General features: G+C 46.4%; 1 pseudogene; it reads right to left on the bottom strand.

Annotated features, from left to right (window-relative positions):
- Positions 1–35: 35 nt before the first annotated feature.
- Positions 36–24,840, bottom strand: LOC116974740 (annotated as a pseudogene).

Genomic DNA, 24,840 nt, shown 5'->3' with positions numbered 1-24,840 from the left:
GATGATCAGCCACGATCATATCGAATGGCGGTGCAGGCTCGAAGGGCCGAATGGCCTACTCCTGCACCTATTTTCTATGTTTCTATGTCCATGTTTCTATGAATGAAAGCTCACATGGACTCTCCTTAGGCAGAAATAACTTTGTTGGGAGCATTTTCACACAGTGAACCGGCACGACTGTTACAGTTTACATTCGCACACATTGCAGAGAAAATGGTTAGATGTGTCTCCAGGCAGGTGGGTCTGATTGTGGTTCTGTTTATTCATACAGCTATGTTATTGAGTCTCTTCTCCATTGGCAGCGAAGCGGTTAGAAAAGATTCTATCCCATGAATGAATGTGGCGGCAGCCCCTTCACACCCCAGTCCTGTAACCTAGGAGACAAAAATAAAATGGTGCTCATTCACTTTGTAACTTCCTGTTTACATCCACAAAATATCTGCCAGTAAAACCGTTAACCTTCTGCTCGCAAATCTTCCAAATCCACGCGGACTTTAGTCAGCTCGAGCTCACGTCACAATGGTGGAAATAGAACATAGAAACATAGAAACATAGAAAATAGGTGCAGGAGTAGGCCATTCGGCCCTTCGAGCCTGCACCGCCATTCAATATGATCGTGGCCGATCCTATTACCACCCCTGCCAGCGCATTCCGGGCACCCGCCGGTCTCTTCACCCGATAGAGATGCGTTTCCAGTGGTAACGAGAGGGCATGGGTTTAAGGTGAAGGAGTTTTAAAGGAGATCTGAAAGGAAAGGGTTTTTTTTTTTAAATCTTGGAGGTTAGATCGTCAGATGATTTAAAGAGGAACGATACCTTTTTTGAAAGATGGAGGACACTCCGCAGAGAAAACAAGGAGGTGCCCGGCGTCTGGGGGGGGGGGGGGGGGGGGGGGGGGTAGCGCCAAGAGAACAAAGAGGGACTATTGGGGCCCACTCTGTAACTTAGTTGGCGCCCTCTACGTGGCGACTCTTTGCATACTTTGTGTATAGTGTGCGGTGGGCGGCGCGGCTCACCGACTTCTCCCGCCCGAGTTGCGGGGTTGAAGAGCTCCTGGAGCGGGGCCTTACAGCACCGCCCCGCGCGGCTTGGAATGGCCGCGGGACTCTGCGAGCGCACGCCGGGGGCTCTAACATCAAGAACCCGGTGTGCGACCTTGCATCACCCGGCGTGGCTTTAATGGCCGCGGGACAATCGCCATCGCCCGCCGGGGGCTTTGACTTTGACTCTGACATCGGGGGGGAGAGGGCAGTGGAGAGATAAGTTTTTTTGGCCTTCCATCACAGCAATGTGATGGATGTTTATGTAAATTATGTTGTGTCTTGGGTCTATTTGTTTGTAATGTATGGCTGCAGAAACGACATTTCGTTTGGACCTCAAGGGGTCCAAATGACAATAAATTGAATTGTAATTGAATTGTAATTGTAATTGTAGTGTGCAAAACAAAGAGTGTCCCTGTGGCATGTCACATGTGATAACGAAGCATCAATTCATCAATCAGTTGAATCGAGGGCCCCTGCCTGGGGAACGGGCACAGGGGGGGGGGAGGGGTTGACCGGTCATGACCACACTGAAAGACGGTGCAGGATTCAGGGGGGCACGCAGCTTAGTCCTGCCCCTGTTCCCTTGTGTTCTTGAGCTATTGACTGTGCCATTTGTGCAGCCAAATGGACTGTTGAATGTTCTGCCCCAGCCCAGGTTTGTGGTTACAATCCGGTTATTGCTGCTGTAAGTAAGAATTTCATTGTTCCCATTTCCTTGCATATGATATGTCACTCACTCTCTTTTGACTCCATATGTAACAGGCACCCTCTGCATTTATCCCAGGATACGTTAGAGATTAGTAGAAGGAGCGAGAACGTGGGGAGACACCTGATTAAAACACAACCCCATTGCTAACGGGAGACAGAAAGACAATTCAACGCACCTTAAAAATCCCACCCGCCAGTGGCTCCCTCTGAAGCGACTCTCGGTCCATTCGTTTGCTGGCCGAGGTCACATAAAGGTCAGAGTAATCCTTTCCTCCGAAACAGCAAGATGTTGTTTTACTGACGGGCAGCTTCACCGTCTGGAGTCTTTTTCCTGAAATAAACACCTTCCTCGGTTACAGGTACGAGTCGTGCAGTGGACGAAACTGGAAATTGATTAATAATGTGGTCCGAACAGAATGAAAGACTGGCAGAAGCAGTGAAAAATAAACCTCGACAATGAAAGGGAGAAATGACCAACGGTGAAAGGAAAATAAATATCTGGCAGTGTAAGTTAGCGATACAAATCTCAGTGGTGAAGTGAAGGGGAAAAGCAACGGGAAGGGAAGAGTTTAGTTTAGTGATACACCGTGGGCACAGGCTCTTTGTCCCACTGAGTCCACACACCGACCAGCAATGACCCCAGTGACCGGTTCTACCTTACACACTGGGGATAATTTCCAGAACCCAATTGACCTACAAACCTGTTTAGCATCTTCAGTCATAGCCCTGCCCCACGGTACGAGTTCATTCCAAGAGCTCTCACGAGTTTAAAAAAACTCAAACTCGTGGTAAGCACGGAGAATGAACGTAGCGGGTACGTCGGAGCTCGGGGACGTCTCTTAGCGGCTCGTAACGCTAACGGCAGGTGCTCGGGAAGACTCGCTAACGGCAGGTAAGCACGGGAAGACTCGTGAAGATTTTTCAACACGTTGAAAAATGTCCACGAGAGCCCCGAGTACCGACGAGTGGCCATCACCGAGTTCGAATCGGGGCAAACTCGGGAGAACTCTTGGAATGAACTCGTACCGTGGGACAGGGGTTTTAGAATGTGGGAGGAAACCGGAGCACCCGGAGGAAACCCACGTGGTCACAGGGAGAAGGTACAAACTCTGCACCGACAGCACCCTTCGTCAGGTTGGAAGGTCCGGGTCCCTGGCGCTGGAAGGTGGCAACTCTACCGCTGCGCCACTGTGCCGCGGTCGAGGATGAACGGGTCATTGTGGGAATGGGAAGGGGAATTGAAATGACACGCAATTGGCAACTTGCTGATAGAGTGGCCATTGGTGATCTGCAAATCAGTCGGCAGGTCTGTGTTTGGTGTCACCAACATAGGGAGCACGCACGACATTGCTCAAAAGAGAACTGATGCCCGCAACAAGGAAGTTAGGTTTAATTCATCATCTGTATGATATTAGCAGATTAGTGTTGGATATACCTGGTAAAAGGATGAAGGATACATTGGACAGGTTCTTCCAGTGCGATAGGCACTTGGCAATCTCTGTTGAAAACCCATCCTGGTGAATCATGAATGTCTGGTGGAGTTGACTGGAGAGGCAGAGTGTCGGGATGAGCCGGGATGTGGGAGAAATAACGGGATTGAATGGGCTGAGCGGTGGCAGGAAGAACTGAAGGAACAAGGGAAGTAGACTCAAAATGCTGGAATAACTCAGCAGGTCTCCTTCTCCTTCTCCTCCTTCTCCTTCTCCTTCTGCTTCTTCTTCTTTTTCTTTTTCTTCTTCTTCTTCTTCTGCTTCTGCTTTGGAGTTTTACGGCAGCCGGCATCCACAATGTTGCATTGCTGCCACCTTCTGGCTTCACTCCACAGTCCTCATGTCTTTACATTATATCCTTTTTATAAGGCCAGAGGCCCTCAAGAAATTAAACAACACCTTTACTCCTTTTCCTTCCCCTCCATACTCTAGAATGTTCTTTTCTGATATATCTGTCATTCCAATTTTCTTCATTTCACTGATCAAAACTCTTCTTTCTGTTTCATATCTTCTACATGCAACTAGAGCATGCTGAACTGTTTCCGGCTGATGGCATTCCTCACACAGCCCAGTAGGGTGTTTTCCCAACATTTGTAATGTGCTGTTCAGGTGAGTGTGTCCTATCCTCAATCTTGCTAATACTACCTGTTCTCTCCTGTTCCCCCCCCCCCCCCCCCCCCCCCTTCTTGCTGTAATGCCCACTCTATTTTGTAGCGAATAGAGGTGTCTCCCCTTTGTCTCCTGTTCCCAGTATTGTTGCCATTCCTGATTTATTTTCTTCCACACCATGTGTTTTCCTTCAGATTTGGATAATTGTAGGTTTACCTCTCTGTTCTCTTTTTTAACGGCCTCTTTTGCTAATTTATCCACTTTTTCATTTCCTAGCACACCAATGTGTGCTGGGACCCACAACAAAGTCACGTCACTGCCCTTCCTTGTTACTTGGCTTAATAGTAGTAGAATGTCATACACTAGGTCAGGCCGCCTATGGGATGCACCAGACCCAATACTCTGGATTGCAGACAATGAGTCGCTACATATTAATACTTTGCATGGTTGCACCTGTTCTATCCACCGAACTGCCATCAAAATAGCGTACAGTTCCACTGTATACACTGCCAAATAGTTATTTGTTCTTTTGCAAATCTCAACATTCATCCCTTGCGCTACCGCAGCTGCCCCTGTTGTTTCAGCTTCTGGGGCCTTTGATCCATCTGTGAAAATTAAGAGGTGTTCCCTGTATCTATTATATATATGGTTATGGTGTTCTGTTTTTAGGTCCGAATTTTTTTCCCCTCCTTTTTGCCTCCCATATCTCCAGATCAACTTTTGGGATGTTCAGTAACCATATTGGGACAGATGGCCACAATACTGCAGGGCAGAACTCTTTGTCCTCTACTTCCATGTCCCTTGCCACACCTCCTCCAACCCAGCCGAAGCTTCCAGACTGAGCCACCCCTCTCTCCCAGCACTCCTGTACTACCTGTTTTGTTGGGTGGTTCTCTCCATGACCCTTAAAGATTAGCCAGTAATTAGCCATTAGTTGTCTGCGGCGCAGTCTCAACGGCATCTCCCCAGTTTCCACCTGTAGTGCACATACAGGTGACGTCCGCACACCTCCTATACAGATTCTTAGAGCTTCCGCTTGGACTTTGTCCAACTCGGACAACACTGACTTAGATGCTGATCCATAAGCTATACTGCCATACTCTAGTCTGGCTCCGATCAGTGATACATAGATATGTTTAAGAGATAATATATCTGCTCCCCACTCTAAACCTGCTAAGCATCTCATTACATTGATGGCCTTTTTGCATTTTCCAATTATTTTTGTAATGTGGACCCTCCATGTTAATCTGGAGTCAAAATGGACTCCCAGGAAACGGAAATATTTTACTCTTTCCAAATTGTTGCCGTATAGTTTTAACTGGACATCCTCTTTAATTTCCTTCCTTGTGAAAACCATTGTCGTTGTCTTCTCTATAGAGAATTTAAAACCCCATTTCACTCCCCACTCTTCCACCTGGGCTATCCCTTGCTGCATTTTACCCACGATAAAATCTATATTCTTCCCCTTTCTCCATAGGCTGCCATCATCCATCTGCAAAGAGCGATCGCCCCATCTCTGGTTGAATGTTTGCAAATATATCATTGATCATGATTGAGAATAGGATCGGGCTTATCGCACTTCCTTGGGGAGTTCCATTTTCGACTACACATTTACTAGAGATGTCTGACCCTATTTTAACTTGGATACTTCTACCGTTAAGAAAATCCATTACCCAGTTAAAAATATTTCCTCCTACTCCCATTAAATGCAGCTTTATTAGAAGACCTTCTCTCTCCACAACATATCGTAAGCCTTCTCTACATCAAAAAATACGGTAACTACAGATTCTTTTTTAACTTGTGCTTTCCTTATATCATCTTCCAAGCACAGAACTGGATCATTAGTACCTCTCCCTTTTCTAAAGCCACTCTGATAATTAGCCACTATACCGTTTTTCTTCCATTAGATGCATTAATCTTTCATTTACCATTCTTTCCATCAGTTTACACATGTGTGCTGTTAAAGCTATAGGTCTACAATTTACTGGATGACTTGCATCTTTCCCTGGTTTCCTAATAGGCACAATGATTGCTTCCTTCCACCTCTCCGGTATTCGCCCTTCTTCCCACACCTTGTTATATAGTGCAAGTATCTTTTGGAGTCCCTCCTCACTTAGATGCTTTATCATTATGTAGCAAATATCATCCTTCCCTGGGGCTGAGTTCTTACACTTGGCCAGAGCTCTCTTTAGCTCCCCCAAATTAAATGGAATATTGTACTTGTCCTCTGTGATACCTACCTTTCCTTTGTAAGGCCTCAACATTTTCCTCTCTTGTTCTTTCCCTACCTCTTCTTCCTTCATCTGATAAGTTGCGAGAGCTGTGAACCCTACTAAAAGTGTTAACCATTAGTTCTGCTTTGTCTTTATTTGAGACTACAGTTTGATCTCCATTTGTTAGGATAGGATAACTCCACTCCCTTTTATCACCTTCCATTTTTTTAAATCATCCCCCATATCTCCCCTACCTGTGTCGTGTTTCCAATTGAATCACAATACTTCCTCCAATATGCTCTTTTTGTTTGTCTTATAGTCCTCCTTACAATTGCCTGAGCCTGTTTGTAATTAATCATGTGTTGGTAGTTATGAGTTCTTTTTAATAATCTGAATGCTCTGTTTCTATTCACCACCGCCGCCTCTTTACATTTATTGTCCCACCATGGCACAGCTTTCCTTTTTGACCTTCCTTTACTTTTAGGTATGGAAACTAATGCTGCTCTTTTGATACCTTCTGACAATTTATTCTCAAAGTTTTCTATATCTGTCTCTTCTTGTATCGGTTTTACATATCTATCACTTTCCTCCTTAAATTTCTCCCAATTAGCCTTTCCAAACACCCATCGTCCACTTCTGTTTTCTTTACTCATAGTTAAAGTAATATTTATTTTGCATAGCACAGGATGATGATCACTTCCTATGGTACCCTTTTCGTATACTTCCCAGTTACATTTAGCAGCAATCCTATTAGAAACAAGTGTAAGGTCCAACACAGACTCCTTCCCTGTCCTAACATCTACCCTGGTCTTCTTTCCATCATTTCGACATACTAGATTACCATCATTTAATAATTCCTCAATTACCTGTCCATTATTATCTGACTTTCCACTGCCCCATAATGTATTATGTGCGTTAAAGTCCCCACACCAAATAACATTAGATTTGCTCTGGCCTTCTACTTCCTGTAACTTATTGACCTCTAATCACTTACATGGATTATAGTAATTTATCACCACTATTTTCCTCCTCTCAGACCACACTTCTATTACCACATATTCCTGTTCCTGCCCAATTCCTAATACCTTGTATGGTATCCCCTTTTTAACGAAAGTGGCGCAACCCCCTCCTCCCCCATTTCCCCCCCATCACATCTCACTGCAACCTAATCATATAGAACAAAATCTAAACTTGGTTTCGACCAGGTTTCCTGGATACATACGACATCTGGTTTTTCCTTCCTACTGTCTATGAATTGCTTAAAGTCTTGCCCATTGGCTAACAAGCTTCGTGCATTCCATTGTAGGATTCACATGAATATTATTAACCCACACATGTTGACTCTTGGCTCGCCTGGATACCGAGACCATCATGTATTTCCTCCCACTTCAATCCTGCCATGCCCAAGTGGCGGACTGCAGCCTTTACAATGATTTGGATCCTTTCTGTTTTGGATTTTACTTCTGCTGTCGCATTTATTACTCCTGCTATAAATATAACCAGGTTTTTCTTTTCTTTCCGTATACTCTTTTCTTTTTCTTTTATTGTTTCCATTATGCCCATATCTTGCTCCCTCCTGATCCTTCTTTCATTCATCTGTTTTGTAGGGTCAGCCTTTTTTGCTGCCTCTCTCTGCATCGGAGACCTTTTCCTTCACTCTTATGTTTTGTACTTCAGCTTCGCGTTTCATCACCTCACAGCCCCAGTAAGCCACACTATGCTCTCCTCCACAATTACACTTTGCACTTTGGTCTGACCCCCTCTCCACACTGACCATATTCATGGTCCCCACTACACCTTGCGCATGCATTCCCTCGCCCCCTTGCACATTTTAGCTATATGCCCAAATTTCTGACATTTGAAGCACCTCATTGGTTTGGGTAGGTACTCTCTTACACTATATCGCATGAATCCAAAATGGACCACTTTTGGAAGGGATTCTGTCTTGAATTCAAGCAGGACTGACTCCGTTTCCTCTTTCTTTGCTCCTTTGGTCATTCTTTTGGCATTCATAATTAATTCACATTTCTTTCTGAGTTCCTGAACCAGTTCACTCATATTGACTTTGAGAGGGATTCCATAGATAACCCCTTTACACCCTGCCCTCCTCCGTTCTCCCACTCTCACTACTTTGATTCTTTTGATTTTGTCAATCTTGTTCATTTTCATTGCCTTTTCAACTTGAGCCTCACTGTTGCACCCTATTAGCATGTTTCCATCTTCCAGCACTCTTGCATACTTTACTTCCCCAACCTGGGCTCTGATTATTTTTGTCAGCTTCATTGGCTCTATCTTCTTTACTCCTCCTTCTCCTTCAAACCTCACCACTACATTTAACGAAATTTCATTTTCTGGTTCCTTGTCTTCACTCTCCGATCCACCAATATTGCTTTTCCTTCTTTTACGGCTGCTTTTTCTTCCTGGGACTACCCCGTGTTCCCACGGTTTCCCATTCCTTCTCAACATTTCCTTCATTATCCTCTCCTCCACTGGCCTCCATACCACTAGACCCACTCTCTCCTGTCATTTTGTAACAGCAGGGAATATTGCAGAGCACCGTTTACCGGACCTATACAAGCCGTCGGCCGATCAACTCAGCAGGTCAGGCAGCATCTCTGAAAGAGACTAGGAAAAGGTCTGTCGGTTAATTAGCATCTGTAAATTGCACCGAATGTGCAGGGAGTGGATACGAAGTGAAAAGAGTTGGAAAAGTAGAGGCCAAGCACAGGCAGACTTTACTCAGAACTGCTGTAGGTTTGGGAGCAACAGCAGCAGGAGATAAGCAAGAGATAAGACTGATTGGCTCTAACCCTAGTGGGAGGAGAGAAGTGAGTCAGTGCTGGGAAAACAGTTGAAAACTGAGGAATTTGGTTTGTAAATTGGTGAATCAGGCAATTTATCAGTCAATTTAAGCAAGACGGGACTTAGCGAGCGGCAGTGAGGGAGCGGCCTTGTGAGGGAAGTGCCCTGTGAGTAAAGTGTGAGTCTTTGGCTCGAGAGTCAAGTGCCCTGTGAGTAAAGTGTGAGTCTTTGGCTCGAGAGTCTTCGGCGAGGAGGCTGAGGGGAGGAGACTACGCAATACGCCGCCGGAGAGGGAGAGACGAAAGAAGGAGATGTCAGGCAAGCTGATTCAGTGCCATGCTTGCAGGTATGTGGGAGGTCAAGGACACCGCTGGTGCCTCTGGCTGCTACAAATGCGAAAAGTGCATCCAGGTAGAGCTCCTGAAGGGCCGTGTTGGGGAACTGGAGAAGCAAGTGGACGACCTCCGGTACTGGAAGAGAGAAGGTGGGAGACAGTGAGAAAGGGAGGGAAGCATGGAATGCCAACGTCCCCGGGTGTTGTGCCTCTTGTGAGCAGGTTCACCCACTTAGAAGCTGTCGGGACAGAAGAGGTGTTTACACTGGGCGGCGGACTGGCTTGCGATGCCAATAGGGCTGTTGAGCCAAAACCAAAAAGGCCTGGCAGGCAGGCAACGCCATTGTAGTGGGAGACTCCATTGTGAGAGGTACGGACAGGGGTTTCTGCGGCAACAGACGGGATGCGAGGATGGTGTGCTGCCTTCCTGGTGCCAGGATCCAGGATGTCACGGACAGAGTGCAGAAAATCCTCAAGGGCGAAGGTGAACATCCGGAAGTGGTAGTGCATGTCGGAGAGCGTAGAGACAGAGGGGTGTAAAATGAGGGTAGAAGCAATAGGTAGTAAAGTGAAAAGTAAAAGTGGCAGGCCGGCAAATCCAGGGCAAAAATCAAAAAGGGCCACTTTTCAGCGTAATAGCATAAGGGGTAAGTAAGAGTGTTGCTTGTACAAACAAGCCTGAAGGCTTTGTGTCTCAATGCAAGGAGCATTCGTAATAAGGTGGATGAGTTGAATGTGCAGATAGCTATTAACGACTATGATCTAGTTGGGATCGCGGAGACATGGCTCCAGGGTGACCAAGGCTGGGAGCTGCTGAACATCCAGGGATATTCAATCTTCAGGAGGGATAGACAGAAAGGGAAAGGAGGCGGGGTAGCGTTGCTGGTTAGAGAGCAGATTAACGCAATAGAAAGGAAGGACATTAGCTTGGAGGATGCGGAATCGATATGGGTAGAGCTGCGAAACACTAAGGGGCAGGAAACGCTAGTGGGAGTTGTGTACAGGCCACCTAACAGTAGTAGTGGAGTTGGGGATGGCATCAAACGGGAAATTAGAAATGCGTGCGACAAAGGTAAAACTGTTATAATGGGTGACTTCAATCTACCTATAGATTGGGTGAATTGTAAATTGGCAAGGGTGCTGAGGAAGAGGATTTCTTGGAATGTATGCGGGATAGTTTTCTAAACCAACGAGAGAGCAGGCTATTCTAGACTGGGTATTGAGTAATGAGGAAGGAGTCTTGTAGTAGTTAGCAGTCTTGTTGTGCGTGGCCCCTTGGGCAAGAGTGACCATAATACGGTTGAGTTCTTCATTAGGATGGAGAGTGACATCGTTAATTCAGAAACAAGGGGAAAGGTAACTTTGAGGGTATGAGACGTGAATTGGCCAAGATAGACTGGCGATTGATTCTTAATGGGTTGACGGTGGATATGCGATGGAAGGCATTTAAAGACTGCATGGATGAACTACAACAATTGTTCATCCCAGTTTGGCAAAAAAATAAATCAGGGAAGGTAGTGCATCCGTGGATAACAAGGGAAATCAGGGATAGTATCAAAACAAAAGGTGAAGCGTACAAATTAGCCAGAAAAAGCAGCCTACCAGAGGACAGCAGAGGAGGACAAAGGGCTTAATTAGGAAAGGGAAAATAGATTATGAAAGAAAACTGGCAGGGAACATAAAAACTGACTGCAAAAGCTTTTGTAGATATGTGAAGAGAAAAAGATTAGTTCAAACAAATGTAGGTCCCTTGCAGTCAGAAACGGGCGAATTGATCATGGGGAACAAGGACATGGCAGACCAATTGAATAGCTACGTTGGTTCTGTCTTCACTAAGGAAGACATAAATAATCTGCCGGAAATAGCAGGGGTCCGGGGGTCAAATGAGACGGAGGAACTGAGTGAAATCCAGGTTAGCCGGGAAGTGGTGTTAGGTGAGTTGAACGGATTAAAGGCCGATAAATCCCCAGGGCCAGATAGGCTGCATCCCAGAGTACTTGAGGAAGTAGCCCCAGAAATAGTGGATGCATTAGTGATCATTTTTCAAAACTCTTTAGACTCTGGAGTAGTTCCTGAGGATTGGAGGGTAGCTAATGTAACCCCACTTTTTAAAAAGTCAGGGGGAGAGAGAAAACGGGGAATTACAGACCAGTTAGTCTAACGTCGGTAGTGGGGAAACTGCTAGAATCAGTTGTTAAAGATGGGATAGCAGCACATTTGGAAAGTGGTGAAATCATTGGACAAAGTCAGCATGGATTTACGAAAGGTAAATCATGTCTGACGAATCTTATAGAATTTTTCGAGGATGTAACTAGTAGAGTGGATAAGGGAGAACCAGTTATATCTGGACCTTCAGAAGGCTTTTGACAAGGTCCCACATAAGAGATTAGTATACAAACTTAAAGCACACGGTATTGGGGGTTCAGTATTGATGTGGATAGAGAACTGGCTGGCAGACAGGAAGCAAAGAGTAGGAGTAAACGGGTCCTTTTCACAATGGCAGGCAGTGACTAGTGGGGTACCGCAAGGCTCAGCGCTGGGACCCCAGCTATTTACGATTTGGACGAGGGAATCGAATGCAACATCTCCAAGTTTGCGGATGACACGAAGCTGGGGGGCAGTGATAGCTGTGAGGAGGATGCTAGGAGGCTGCAAGGTGACTTGGATAGGCTGGGTGAGTGGGCAAACGCATGGCAGATGCAGTATAACCATATAACCATATAACAATTACGGCACGGAAACAGGCCATCTCGGCCCTACAAGTCCGTGCCGAACATCTTTTTTCCCTTTGTCCCACCTGCCTGCACTCAGGCCGTAACCCTCCATTCCCTTCTCACCCATATGCCTATCCAATTTATTTTTAAATGATACCAACGAACCTGCCTCCACCACTTCCACTGGAAGCTCATTCCACACCGCTACCACTCTCTGAGTAAAGAAGTTCCCCCTCGTGTTACCCCTAAACTTCTGTCCCTTCATTCTGAAGTTGTGTCCTCTTGTGTGAATCTTCCCTATTCTCAAAGGGAAAAGCTTGTCCACATCAACTCTGTCTATCCCTCTCATCATTTTAAAGGCCTCTATCAAGTCCCCCCTTAACCTTCTGCGCTCCAGAGAATAAAGACCTAACTTATTCAACCTTTCTCTGTAACTTAGTTGTTGAAACCCAGGCAACATTCTAGTAAATCTCCTCTGTACTCTCTCTATTTTGTTCACATCCTCCCTATAATTGGGCGACCAAAATTGTACACCATGCTCCAGATTTGGTCTCACCAATGCCTTGTACAATTTTAACATTACATCCCAGCTTCTATACTCAATGCTCTGGTTTATAAAGGCTAGCGTGCCAAAAGCTTTCTTTGCCACCCTATCTATACGAGATTCCACCTTCAAGGAACTTTGCACGGTTATTCCCAGATCCCTCTGTTCAACTGTATTCTTCAATTCCCTACCATTTGCCGTGTACGTCCTATTTTGATTTGTCCTGCCAAGGTGTAGCACCTCCCATTTATCACCATTAAACTCCATCTGCCATCTTTCAGCCCATTCTTCCAAATGGCCTAAATCACTCTGTAGACTTTGGAAATCCTCGTCGTTATCCACAACACCCCCAGGTAGAAGGTACAGGATCCTGAAGACTGCAACTACCAGGTTCAGGAATAGCTACTTCCCCTCAGCCATCAGGCTATTAAACCTGGCTCGGACAAAACTCTGATTATTAGCAACCACTTTCTGTTATTTGCACTACCAGTTTATTTATTCATGTGTGTGTATATATTTATATCATGGTATATGGACACATTTATCTGTTTTGTAGTAAATGCCTACTATTTTCTGTGTGCTTAAGCAAAGCAAGAATTTCATTGTCCTATACAGGGACACATGACAATAAACTCACTTGAACTTGAACTATCTTGGTATCATCTGCATACTTACTAATCCAATTTACCACCCCTTCATCCAGATCATTGATGTACATGACAAACAACAAAGGACCCAACACAGATCCCCGAGGCACCCCACGAGCTGGTCACCTGCCTCCAACCCGACAAACAGCCGTCCACCATTACCCTCTGGCTTCTCCCATTCAGCCACTGTTGAATCCATCTTGCTACTCCTGCATTTATACCCAACAGTTGAACCTTCTTAACCAACCTTCCACGAGGAACCTTGTCAAAGGCCTTACTAAAGTCCATATAGACAACATCCACTGCTTTACCCTCGTCAATTTCCCTAGTAACCTCTTCAAAAAATTCAAGCAGATTAGTCAAACATGACCTTCCAGGCACAAATCCATGTTGACTGTTCCTAATCAGACCCTGTTTATCCAGATGCTTATATATATATATATATATATATTATCTCTAAGTATCTTTTCCATCCATTAATTTGCCCACCACTGAAGTCAAACTAACAGGTCTATAATCGCTAGGTTTACTCTTAGAACCCTTTTTAAACAATGGAACAACGTGCGCAGTACGCCAATCCACGGGGACTATTCCCGTTTCTAATGACATTTGAAATATTTCTGTCATAGCCCCGGCTATTTCTACACTAACTTCCCTCAATGTCCTAGGGAATATCCTGTCAGGACCTGGAGACTTATCCACTTTTATATTTTTCAAAGTGTCAGTACTTCTTTTACTTTGAAACTCACAGTATCCATTAGCTACTCTACTCGTTTCCCTGACCTCACATAATTCAATATCCTTCTCCTTGGTGAATACCGAAGAAAATAAACGGTTCAATATCTCCCCCCCCCATCTCTTTTGGCCCCGCAGGCAGCCGTCCGCTCCGTCTCTCCAATGGACCAATTTTATCCCTCGTTATCCTTTTGCTATTAATATAGCTGTGGGAACCCTTTGGATTTACTTTCACCTTGCTTGCCAAAGCAACCTCGTGTCTTCTTTTAGCTTTCCTAATGTCTTTCTTAAGATTCTTTTTACATTCCTTACACTCCTCGAGCACCTCGTTTGCTTCATGCCGCCTATAATTATTGTAGATCTCCCTCTTTTTCCCAACAAGATGTCCAATTTCCCTCGAAAACCAGGGCTCTTTCCAATTTTTACTGTTTCCCTTCAACCGAACAGGAACATAAAGATTCTGTACTCTTAAAATTTCCCCTTTAAATGTCCTCCATTTCTCTTCTACATCCTTCCCATAAAACACAACGTCCCAGTTCACTCCTTTTAAATCATTTCGCATCTCATCAAAGTTAGCCTTTCTCCAATCAAAAATCTCAACCCTAGGTCCAGTTCTGACCCTCTCCATAATTATATTGAAACTAATGGTATTGCGATCACTGGACACGAAGTGCTCCCCAACGCACACCTCCGCCACCTGTCCCGTCTCCTTTCCTAACAGGAGGTCCAGCACTGCCCCTCCTCTAGTAGGTACCTCTATGTATTGCTGCAAAAAACTATCCTGCACACATTTTACAAACTCCAAACCATCCAGCCCATTTACAGAATGTGTTTCCCAGTCTATGTGTGGAAAGTTGAAATCTCCCGCAATCACTACCTTGTGCTTACTACTAATATCTGCTATCTCCTTGCATATTTGCTCTTCCAATTCCCGATCCCCATTTGGCGGTCTATAATACACCCCTATAAGTGTTGCTACACCTTTCCCACTTCTCAGTTCCACCCAAATAGCCTCCCTAGGCGAGCCCTCCAATCTATCCTGCCAAAGCACTGCTGGAATATCTTCCCTGACTAGCAATGCAACACCTCCACCTCTTGCCCCTCCAATTCTATCACACCTGAAGCGACGAAATCCTGGAATATTTAGTTTCCAATCAAAGCCCTCCCGCAACCACGTTTCACTGATCGCCACAACATCATACTTCCAGGTGTCAATCCAGGCTCTAAGCTCATCCACCTTTCTTACGGTGCTCCTAGCATTAAAATATGCGCATTTAAGAAACCCCCCCCCCGCCTCTTATTCTCTGTTTATTTCCTTTTTTTTCTTTCTCCTCTTGTGTCCCAGTGCTTCCCTTTTCTGCTTCCTGCCTCCCATTCCGTCTACTAGCTTTCTCTATTTGAGTCCCTCGCCCCAACCGTTCTAGTTTAAAGTCTCCCCAGTACAATGTGGATAAACGTGAGGTTATCCACTTTGGTGGCAAAAACAGGAAAGTAGACTATTATCTGAATGGTGGCCGATTAGGAAAGGGGGAGATGCAACGAGACCTGGGGGTCATGGTAAACCAGTCACTAAAAGTAGGCATGCTGGTGCGGCAGGCAGTGAAGAAGGCGAATGGTACGTTAGCATTCATAGCAAAAGGATTTGAGTGTAGGAGCAGGGAGGTTCTACTGCAGTTGCACAGGGTCTCGGTGAGACCACACCTGGAGTATTGCGTACAGTTTTGGTCTCCTGATCTGAGGAAAAGACATTCTTGCCATAGAGGGAGTACAGAGAAGGTTCACCAGACTGATTCCTGGGATGTCAGGACTTTCATACGAAGAAAGACTGGATAGACTCGGCTTGTACTCGCTAGAATTTAGAAGATTGAGGGGGGATCTTATAGAAACGCACAAAATTCTTAAGGGGTTGGACAGGCTAGATGCAGGAAGATTGTTCCCGATGTTGGGGAAGTCCAGAACAAGGGGTCACAGTTTAAGGGTAAAGGGGAAATCTTTTAGGACCGAGATGAGGAAAACCTTTGTCACCCAGAGAGTGGTGAATCTGTGGAATTCTCTGCCGCAGAAGGTAGTTGAGGCCAGTTCATTTTCTATATTTAAGAGGGAGTTAGATGCGGCCCTTGTGGCTAAAGGGATCGGGGGGTATGGAGAGAAGGCAGGTACGGGATACCGAGTTGGATGATCAGCCATGATCACCCCCCCCCCCCCCCCCCCGTCTCTCTCTCCCCCCGTCTCTCTCTCCCCCCACTCTCTCTCCCCCCCACTCTCTCTCTCTCTCTCTCTCTCCCTCTATCTCTCTCCTCTCTCTCTCTCTCCCCCTCTCCCCCCACCCTCTCTCCCCCCCCTCTCACTCTCAGCTCCCCCCCCCCCCTCACTCTGCTCTTCCTCTTTCCCCCCCCCCCCTCTATCCCCTCTCTCTCTCTCCCCCCCCCTCTCTCTTCCCCGTCTCCCTCTCCTCTCTCTCTCTCCCCTCTCTCCCCCCTCTGTCTCTCCTCCCTCTCTCTCTCTCTCCGCTCTCTCTCTCCCCCTCTCTCTATCCCCTCTCTATCCCCTCTCTCTCTCCCCCCTCTCTCTCTCTCCCCTCTATCCCCTCTCTCTCTCTCTCCCCTCTATCCCCTCTCTCTCTCTCTCCCCCCTCTCTCTCCCCTCTCTCTCTTCCCCAGCCTCTCTCCTCTTCCCCACCTCTCTCTCCCCCTCACTCACCCTCTCTCTCTCTCTCTGGCAGCATCTCTGGATGGAAGGAATGGGTGACGTTTCGGGCTGAGACCCTTCTGTTTTCAAGATAGATTAAATCGACACCCTTCTTCAGACTGAGAGTCGGGGGGGGAGGGGGAGGGGTGGAGATAAGGAAGTTCGGGGTGTGAGAAGGAGACATCAAAGGTGACGGAGATCAAGGACAATGTAGAATAGATTTATAGTCAGCGAGGAGACGGCAACAACAAAGCCGACAGGAATAAAATGTCATCAGGAGCAGTCAGAATGGTCGGAGAACTGGGAAGGGGAGAGAGGGATGGAGAGAGAGAGAGAGAAAGCGAGGGTTACTTAAAGTTAGAGAAGTCAATGTTTATACAGCTGGGGTGTGAGCTACCCAAGCGAAATATGAGGTGCCCGGTTCCTCCAATTTGCACTGGGCTTCACTCTGACAATGGAGGAGGCCCAGGACAGAAAGATCAGCGTGAGAATGGGAGGGGGAGTTAAAGTGTTTAGCAACCGGGAGATCGGGTGGGTTCAGGCGGTCTGAGCGGAGGAGGTGTTCGACGAAACGATCGCCGAGCCTGCGCTCGGTCTCGCTGATATAAAGGAGTCCACATCTGGAACAGGGGATACAGTAGATGAGGTTGGAGGAGGTGGAAGTGACAGACACTGCCTGCCGTTGCCTGCCAAGTCAAGTCAAGTCAAGTCAAGTCACATTTATTTATATAGCACATTTAAAAAACAACTCTCGTTGGCCAAAGTGCCTTACATTTGTTATAAGAACAGTATAAACAAACAAACTACATACATATATACATGTAGCCCTCGCTCAGTGGACGTCAGGAAAGGCTTGGGAGTATAGATAAGATTTTAGTCTTGACTTAAAGGAGTGGATGGAGGGGGCAGTTCTGATGGGAAGGGGGATGCTGTTCCACAGTCTAGGAGCTGCAACCGCAATATTCAGCAGCCCCAAGTCGGCCGATCTGAGGGACCTGGAGGTCATTGAGGGCTTTGTAGACATAGAGGAGGGTCTTGAAATGTAGACGGAACCGCACAGGGAGCCAGTGGAGAGAGGCCAGGGTCGGGGTGATGCGGTCCCTTTTCCGGGTGCCCGTCAGGAGTCTCGCTGCGGCGTTTTGGACCAGTTGCAGGCGGGACAGGGAAGATTGGCTGTTGCCAGTGTAAAGAGAGTTGCAGTAATCTAGGCGGGAGCAGCCTGGGGACTGACCTGGATCGGGAGCGCTCCAGCACTTCCAACACGTGGACTTTGGGCTTTGTACTTTTTCTTTGCAAACGGCGCCACAATACGGCGACCGTGCGTTTGTGGGTTGTGCCAAAGAATTTAATTGTTCTGTGCGTGGGTGACAATAAAGAGAAGGCCCCTCCCGGTCGTGACTGACCACGGGTGATGCGTCCTGGTCGGATGGATGCGAGCCTGGGCGATGTCATATGGAGGACAGGCTGCGGCCCGTGCAGCACGTCCCCCCCCCTCTCCACGTCGCCGATCGATCCAAAGGAACAGCGGGGCCGTTACAGTTTGGCACCAGCGCCGTCGCAGGAGCTGCCGGAGCGAGGTTGTAGACAACGACCAACTGCCTTAGGGGCTCCGGATTTTCTTGAGGTTCGCTCCTGGAGCCTTTTCCACGACTGGATACGGCCACGAGGCAGCGGAGGTTTTAAATCAGAGTCTTCCCCCTCCTAGACGGACTGCCTTCCCAGGCTGACGAGCCCCATCTGCCCGAGACTCGTGGGGAGGCGGGAACGTCTACCTTCCCGCGCGGGTCTGTAGCGCCCCAGCCCACTGAACTATTGAACAAAGCTGAATTGTTCTATAAAATAATGAATCGGGTCGCCTTTAAGACGAAACCAAAAGCTGCAGACAGTGGAAATCTAAAACCAAAACAGAAGGTGCTGGGGAAAGACTCAGGTGATCGGGCAGCAACCGTGACTGGGGAAACAGATGATATTTACCCACTGGGGCCTAGCAGGAAACTTAGGGAGACTTTACCCTAGTCAGCTGCGTAACGCTGCATCAGTGGTGAAACTGAATCATCATTTTCACATACTACACAATTACACAATCAAGAGTCAGAGCACTTGGGTTTAAGGAGGTGGGGGAGGAACGATTTAATAGGAACCCGAGGAGTAACGTTTTAACACAAAGGGTGGAATGCTCTGCCACAGAGGAGGCGGTTGAGGCAGGTAATGTCACAATGATCAAGACGCATTTGGACAGCTGCATGGATAGGAAAGGTTCGGAGGGCCATGTCAAGGAAGGTGGGACGAGTGTAGGTCAGGGTGGGCAAGTTGGGCCGAAGGGCCAGTTTCCGTGCTGTACGACCGTGTTCATTGAGACGGTGGCTTTATCGCGTCCTCGATCAAAATGATGCATAAAATTCCCCAGAAGATGAAAACTAGGCTTTAGAGAGAGTTTGTGTTTCATTTGTTTCCACTAGTGAGAGCGCCCGGGACTAAAGACCCGAGAATTAAAGAACGTTCATTTAGGAAGGAGATGAGGACAAATATAGATTTGATACGTTAAAAGAAGAATATTTAATTTTAAGGCACAAAGAGTCCGCACGACCAGAAAAACGTTTTGTATTTCGGTCTGTGGAGTAGGATTGTGGAACAGTTTGAATGTGGAGTTAAAGCAACGTCCAAACACGAACCAGTTCAAAATGACATACAAACAACTTTTTTTCACAAGGTACAGGAATGAAGGGGATGGTTGACAAACGGGGGTTAATGTTTATTTATTTATTTATTATTTTATTTATTATTTATTGATGTTTTTTGGTTACTTCATACATATTACTTGTATGTGTATATCAGTTGTATGTATATATATATATGTCTGTATGCTTCTCTAAACATTGTCTGGGGTATTATTATGATTAATTAATTAATTATTAAATATGGAAGAAGGGTTTAGGGAGAAGGGGTGAGATTAAATAAGTTATTCTTCTTCTCACTCCTTTTCGAGCTTGTAAAGAAAAAGTGTTGGACATTTAAATGTTGCTTTATGCAGGAACATAACAGGAAAAGTTAGCTCAAATCTTTTCTCTTCTGAAGTTGTCTGAACACAGACACCCCCCTCCTCCCTACCCCCATTCCCGACATCGATCCTCCCAAAGTCCAATGGAGAAGACCTCTCGTGCGTTAGGAGTAACACACCCAGGCAGACAGAGGGTCTCCGGGTGGGAGAGTTATATCTTAAGGTACAAAAGCAGCGAATGTTGAGTTTCATCTTCTGGGAGGTTTCATTGTTTTTCTTCCAGCCGGCAGAGTGCACATTTCTGCCGACACAGGGAAATGAGAGATCGACCAAGATAGCAAAAGGTCAACACAGGGACACACACACACCGGCCCCTCCACAACACTGTCTGTCACCTCTGCTGGGCTTGGAAGAGTATATATAACATCCAACTAAACATATTCAACGTTAAAAGATATTTTAACATATCAATTCTATATGTCACCGCATCCACATCCCTCCTAAGATGACTCGCAGGGTGGCGAGTCTATGGAACAAGCTGCCGAAGGAGGTAATGGGCAGGAAAGAACCGAAACGTCACCCATTCCTTAAACGTCACCCATTCCTTCTCTCCAGAGATGCTGCCCGTCCCGCTGAGTTACTCCAGCATTCTGTGTCTACCTGCCCATGGAGGTAGTTTGGGCAAGTGCTATAACAGTACGTTAGAGACACTCGAACAGGGACGCGGACAGGTTTAGGGGGACGTGGGCCGAATGCAGGTACACGGGACAAGCTTAGACAGGACATCTTGGCAGGCAAAGTCGCCGGTTCTGTGTTGTTTGTACATGTAGACGGTTGGGTAAAAGCCAGAGATGGAAGGACAAAAGTGTGATCCCACAAAAGATGTTGTTAAGCCGGAGAGAGCGCTGAGAAGATTTACAAGACGTTGCCAGGACCTGCGGGCCTGAGCTTCAGGGAGAGGCTGTGCAGACTGAAAATGTATTATTTGGAGCATAGGAGGATGAGAGGTGATCTTGTAGAGGTGGATAAGATCATGAGGGAAAGATAGGGTCGAAGCACAGATTCTTTTTCTCAGAGTAGGGGACTCAAGGACCAGAGGACACGGGTTTAAGGTGAGAGGGGAAAGATTTAATGGGAATCTGAGAGGTAACTTTTTTACACATACGGTGGTGGTCATATGGAATGAGCTGCCAGGTGGGGGTAGTTGAGGCAGAAACTACAACAACATTTAAAAGACACTTGGACAGGTACATGGATAGAAAAGGCTTCGAGGGATACGGGCCAAACATGGGCAGATGCGACCAGTGTAGATGGGGCCACCTTGGTCGGCATGAGCAAGCTGGGCCGAAGGGCCTGTTTCTGTGCGATATCACTCCATGATTGTATGACTCTCAGGAACAGTATCTGCCTTTGGAAGTGGCTCGAGGGAGAAAATATATATATATATATATATATATATATATGGTTTTTTTTTTCTTTCTTTTTTAAAGAATAGAGAAGAGAAAAATAAGAAAAGTTAAAAGGGATATACTGTACCTGCTTCGTATCTTTACACACCCCTCACCCGGCTCTGAAATAGTTAATTTCTAAGGTTGTGTTGGTCCACATGCTTGTAATAAGTCGATAAAGGGAGGCCAAATCTTTAAGAATTGGTCTGATTTGCCTGATAGGACGAATCTCATATCTTCGAGATGTGACATTTCAGACATGAGAGAAAATAATTGTACGTACATATATTCTAAGAGCAGAATTAGGGCGTTTGGCCCATCAAGTCTGTACAATTATGGCCGATCTACATTTCCCCCTCACAACCACATTCTCCTGCCTTCTCCCCATATCCCCAGACACCCTTACTAATCAAGAATTAGTAGTTGCGCAGGGTCTCGGTGAGACCACACCTGGAGTATTGCGTACAGTTTTGGTCTCCTAATCAGAGGAAAGACATTCTTGCCATAGAGGGAGTACAGAGAAGGTTCACCAGACTGATTCCTGGGATGGCAGGACTTTCATATGAGGAAAGACTGGATAGACTCGGCTTGTACTCGCTAGAATTTAGAAGATTGAGGGGGGATCTTATAGAAACGTACACAATTCTTAAGGGGTTGGACAGGTTAGATGCAGGAAGATTGTTCCCGATGTTGGGGAAGTCCAGAACAAGGGGTCACAGTTTAAGAATAAGGGGAAAATCTTTTAGGACCGAGATGAGGAAAACATTTTTCACACAGAGAGTGGTGAATCTCTGGAATTCTCTGCCGCAGAAGGTAGTTGAGGCCAATTCATTGGCTATATTTAAGAGGGAGTTAGATGTGGCCCTTGTGGCTAAAGGGTTCAGGGGGTATGGAGAGAAGGCAGGTACAGGATACTGAGTTGGATGATCAGCCATGATCATATTGAATGGCGGTGCAGGCTCGAAGGGCCGAACGGCCTACTCCTGCACCTATTTTCTATGTTTCTATGTAACATCAGTTGGTGCGCAAATCAGAAGATGCTCAAAATCCACATTTCTAGTTTGAGCTTACTTGCCCCTGATTATTTCTCCCATCAATGTACAATAGACAATAGGTGCAGGAGTAGGCCATTTGACCCATCGAGCCAGCACCGCCACTCACTGTGATCATGGCTGATCATCCACATTCAGTACCCCGTTCCTGCCTTCTCACCTTATCACCTGACTCTGCTATCTTTAAGAGCTCTATCCAACTCTCTCTTGAAAGCATCCAGAGAATTCCAGAGAATTGGCCTCCTGAGGCAATGAATTCCACAGATTCACAACTCTCTGGGTATAAAAGCCCTTCCTCATCTCTGTTCTAAATGCCCCCCCCCCCCCCCCCCTTATTCTTAAACTGTGGCCCCCGGTTCTGGACTCCCCAACGTCGGGAACATGTTTCCTGACTCTAGCGTGTCCAATCCCTTAATAATCCCATACGCTTCAATAAGATTCCCCCTCATCCTTCCAAATTCCAGAGTATACAGACCCAGCCGCTCCACTCTATCGACATATGACAGTCCCGCCATCCCGGGAATTAACCTGGTGAACCCACGCTGTAATCCATCCCAGGCACTTGTTCAGGATGAACTAAATGCAAATACACCATCGTGACTTCCTCTGACCTGTCTCCGGGTCAATACGAAGGACTCTGCCACCGTTGTAACAGGCAACCCAGAGCTTCCCTTCACTGTCGATGCACTGCCCATCCGGTATAGACTCATCTTGTTCGAGCCGGTAGACGACCCTTCGATTTGCTGTTCAAAATACACCGATACTTTACAAATGATTCCGTCGCCTGCCACATGGAAGAGCGAGCTTAGATAGAGTGCAAGCTCCGTTGCGGGAACGTTCGTGCTGTTTCATTACCAATTGATTTACGGATGATGAAGGAATGAAATGATCAACAAGCCAACCCGCTCTGTTCTCACGGTGGGGGGACGATCATTGAAGCTCTTGAAGCTGATTGGGCTCCAGATGTAATCCTGGTGAACTCCTGAAACCTCCGACTTCAGACAAAACTTAATTCAACCACTTTGTGTAGGAAGGAACTGCAGATGCCGGTTTACACCAAGGATAGACACAAAATGCTGGAGTAACTCAGTGGGACAGGCTGCATCTCTGGATAGAAGGAATGGGTGACATTTCGGGTTGAGACCCTTCTGTTTTCAAGAAAGAATTAGATTTCGCTCTTAGGGCTAAAGGAATCGAGGATATGGGGGGAAAAAACAGGAATGGGGTACTGATTTGGGATGATCAGCCATGTCATATTGAATATGATCATGGCTAATCGAAGGACAGAATGGCCTACTCCTGCACCTATTTTCTATGTTTCTGTTTCGGTCTGAGAATCGGGGGAGAGGGAAACGAGACATAATGAAGGGTGTGAAAACGAGAGATCAAATCCGCTAGTTTGAGCGTCCTGCTTATTCAATTTTATTTTGTATGCTCGATGTCACCTTCCCCTAGCTAACAATGATCTATTCTCCATTGGTCTTCATCCCCTTTGATCTCTCTCATTTTCACACACTAACCCTTCCATATCTCTCGTTTCCCTCACCCCTGACTCTCATTCCGAAGAAGGGTCTCGACCCGAAACGTCACCCATTCCTTCTCTCCAGAGATGCTGCCTGCCCGCTGAGTTTACAATAGACAATAATGGTAGGAATAGGCCATTCTGCCCTTCGAGCTAGCACCGCCATTCATGTGATCATGGCTGACCACTCCACAATCAGTAACCCGTTCCTGCCTTCTCTCCGCTATCCCTAGGCGCTCTATCCAACTCCTCTCTTGAAAGCATCCAGAGAACCAGCCTCCACCGCTCTCTGAGGCAGAGAATTCCACAGATTCACACTCTCTATGCTATTGGATGCACTACCGAATGCATCTGCATTACTCAGCATTTTGTGTCTATCTACTGGAAAATGTTTATTTTGCTCCCAACCATCCTCAGTTTTTGTGTGGACACAAGGAACTGCAGACGCTTGGTTTACAAAAAGAGACACAGAGTGTTGGAGTAATAGGGCGTCAGGCAGCATCTCTGGGATCGTGGAGGTGGACATTTCCAGAGAGAGCTAGATCAGGGGATATGGGGAGAAGGCAAGAACGGGGGTACCGATTGGGGTGATCAGCCAATGATCACATTGAATGGTGTGCTGGGCTCGAAGGGCCAATGGCCTACTCCTGCGTCTATTGTCTATTGTCTATTGAATTTCGGGTGGGAACCCGTCCAAGAGCTACCGCCGGCCCGTTGAGTTACTCCAACACTTTGTGTCTTTCTCAGTTTTCTGGATCCTCTTGGTGATAAATTGGTTGACTTCAAGCCATCGCCCAATGCTTTCTGTAACTCTTCAAAGCCACTAAGGCTTGGTGAAAATCTATCTTTGCCTGCTCACCTCCTGTTCTATGTTTGTTGCTATCCGTCCTGCAAGATGGAATTTAAAAAAATGAGATAGATTTTGCACTTGTCACACCAGTTCATAACCTAATTCCAAACCAGGGGAATCCCAGCTCCACCCGGATCTCAGGGCAACTAATGGCAGCCAACATTTGTGACTCTGATGCATCCTAAACAAATTAAATTGATTAAGCACGGGAATGAAGTAAACTTGCGATACTTACAGATCTCTCCTGACTGCAGATTGTAGTCCAATGCATCAACAGTAAACGACAAGCTGTCTATATAATAGAAGATGCTGTGATCCAACGACCATGGCTAAACCATTGGAAACATCCACCTGGTCAAAGTGTTTTCACCACAGATGATCCGCCCGTAGGGCATAAAGTGATCCCTGGTGCCTTTCAAATGTCCCGGAGAACCTCCATTGCAT

The sequence above is a fragment of the Amblyraja radiata genome, chromosome 6, assembly GCF_010909765.2.
Source record: "Amblyraja radiata isolate CabotCenter1 chromosome 6, sAmbRad1.1.pri, whole genome shotgun sequence".
In the NCBI taxonomy this organism is placed as follows: Eukaryota; Metazoa; Chordata; class Chondrichthyes; order Rajiformes; family Rajidae; genus Amblyraja; species Amblyraja radiata.
Note: the sequence above shows the minus strand (reverse complement) of the source record. Positions and strands in the feature narration are given on the sequence as shown.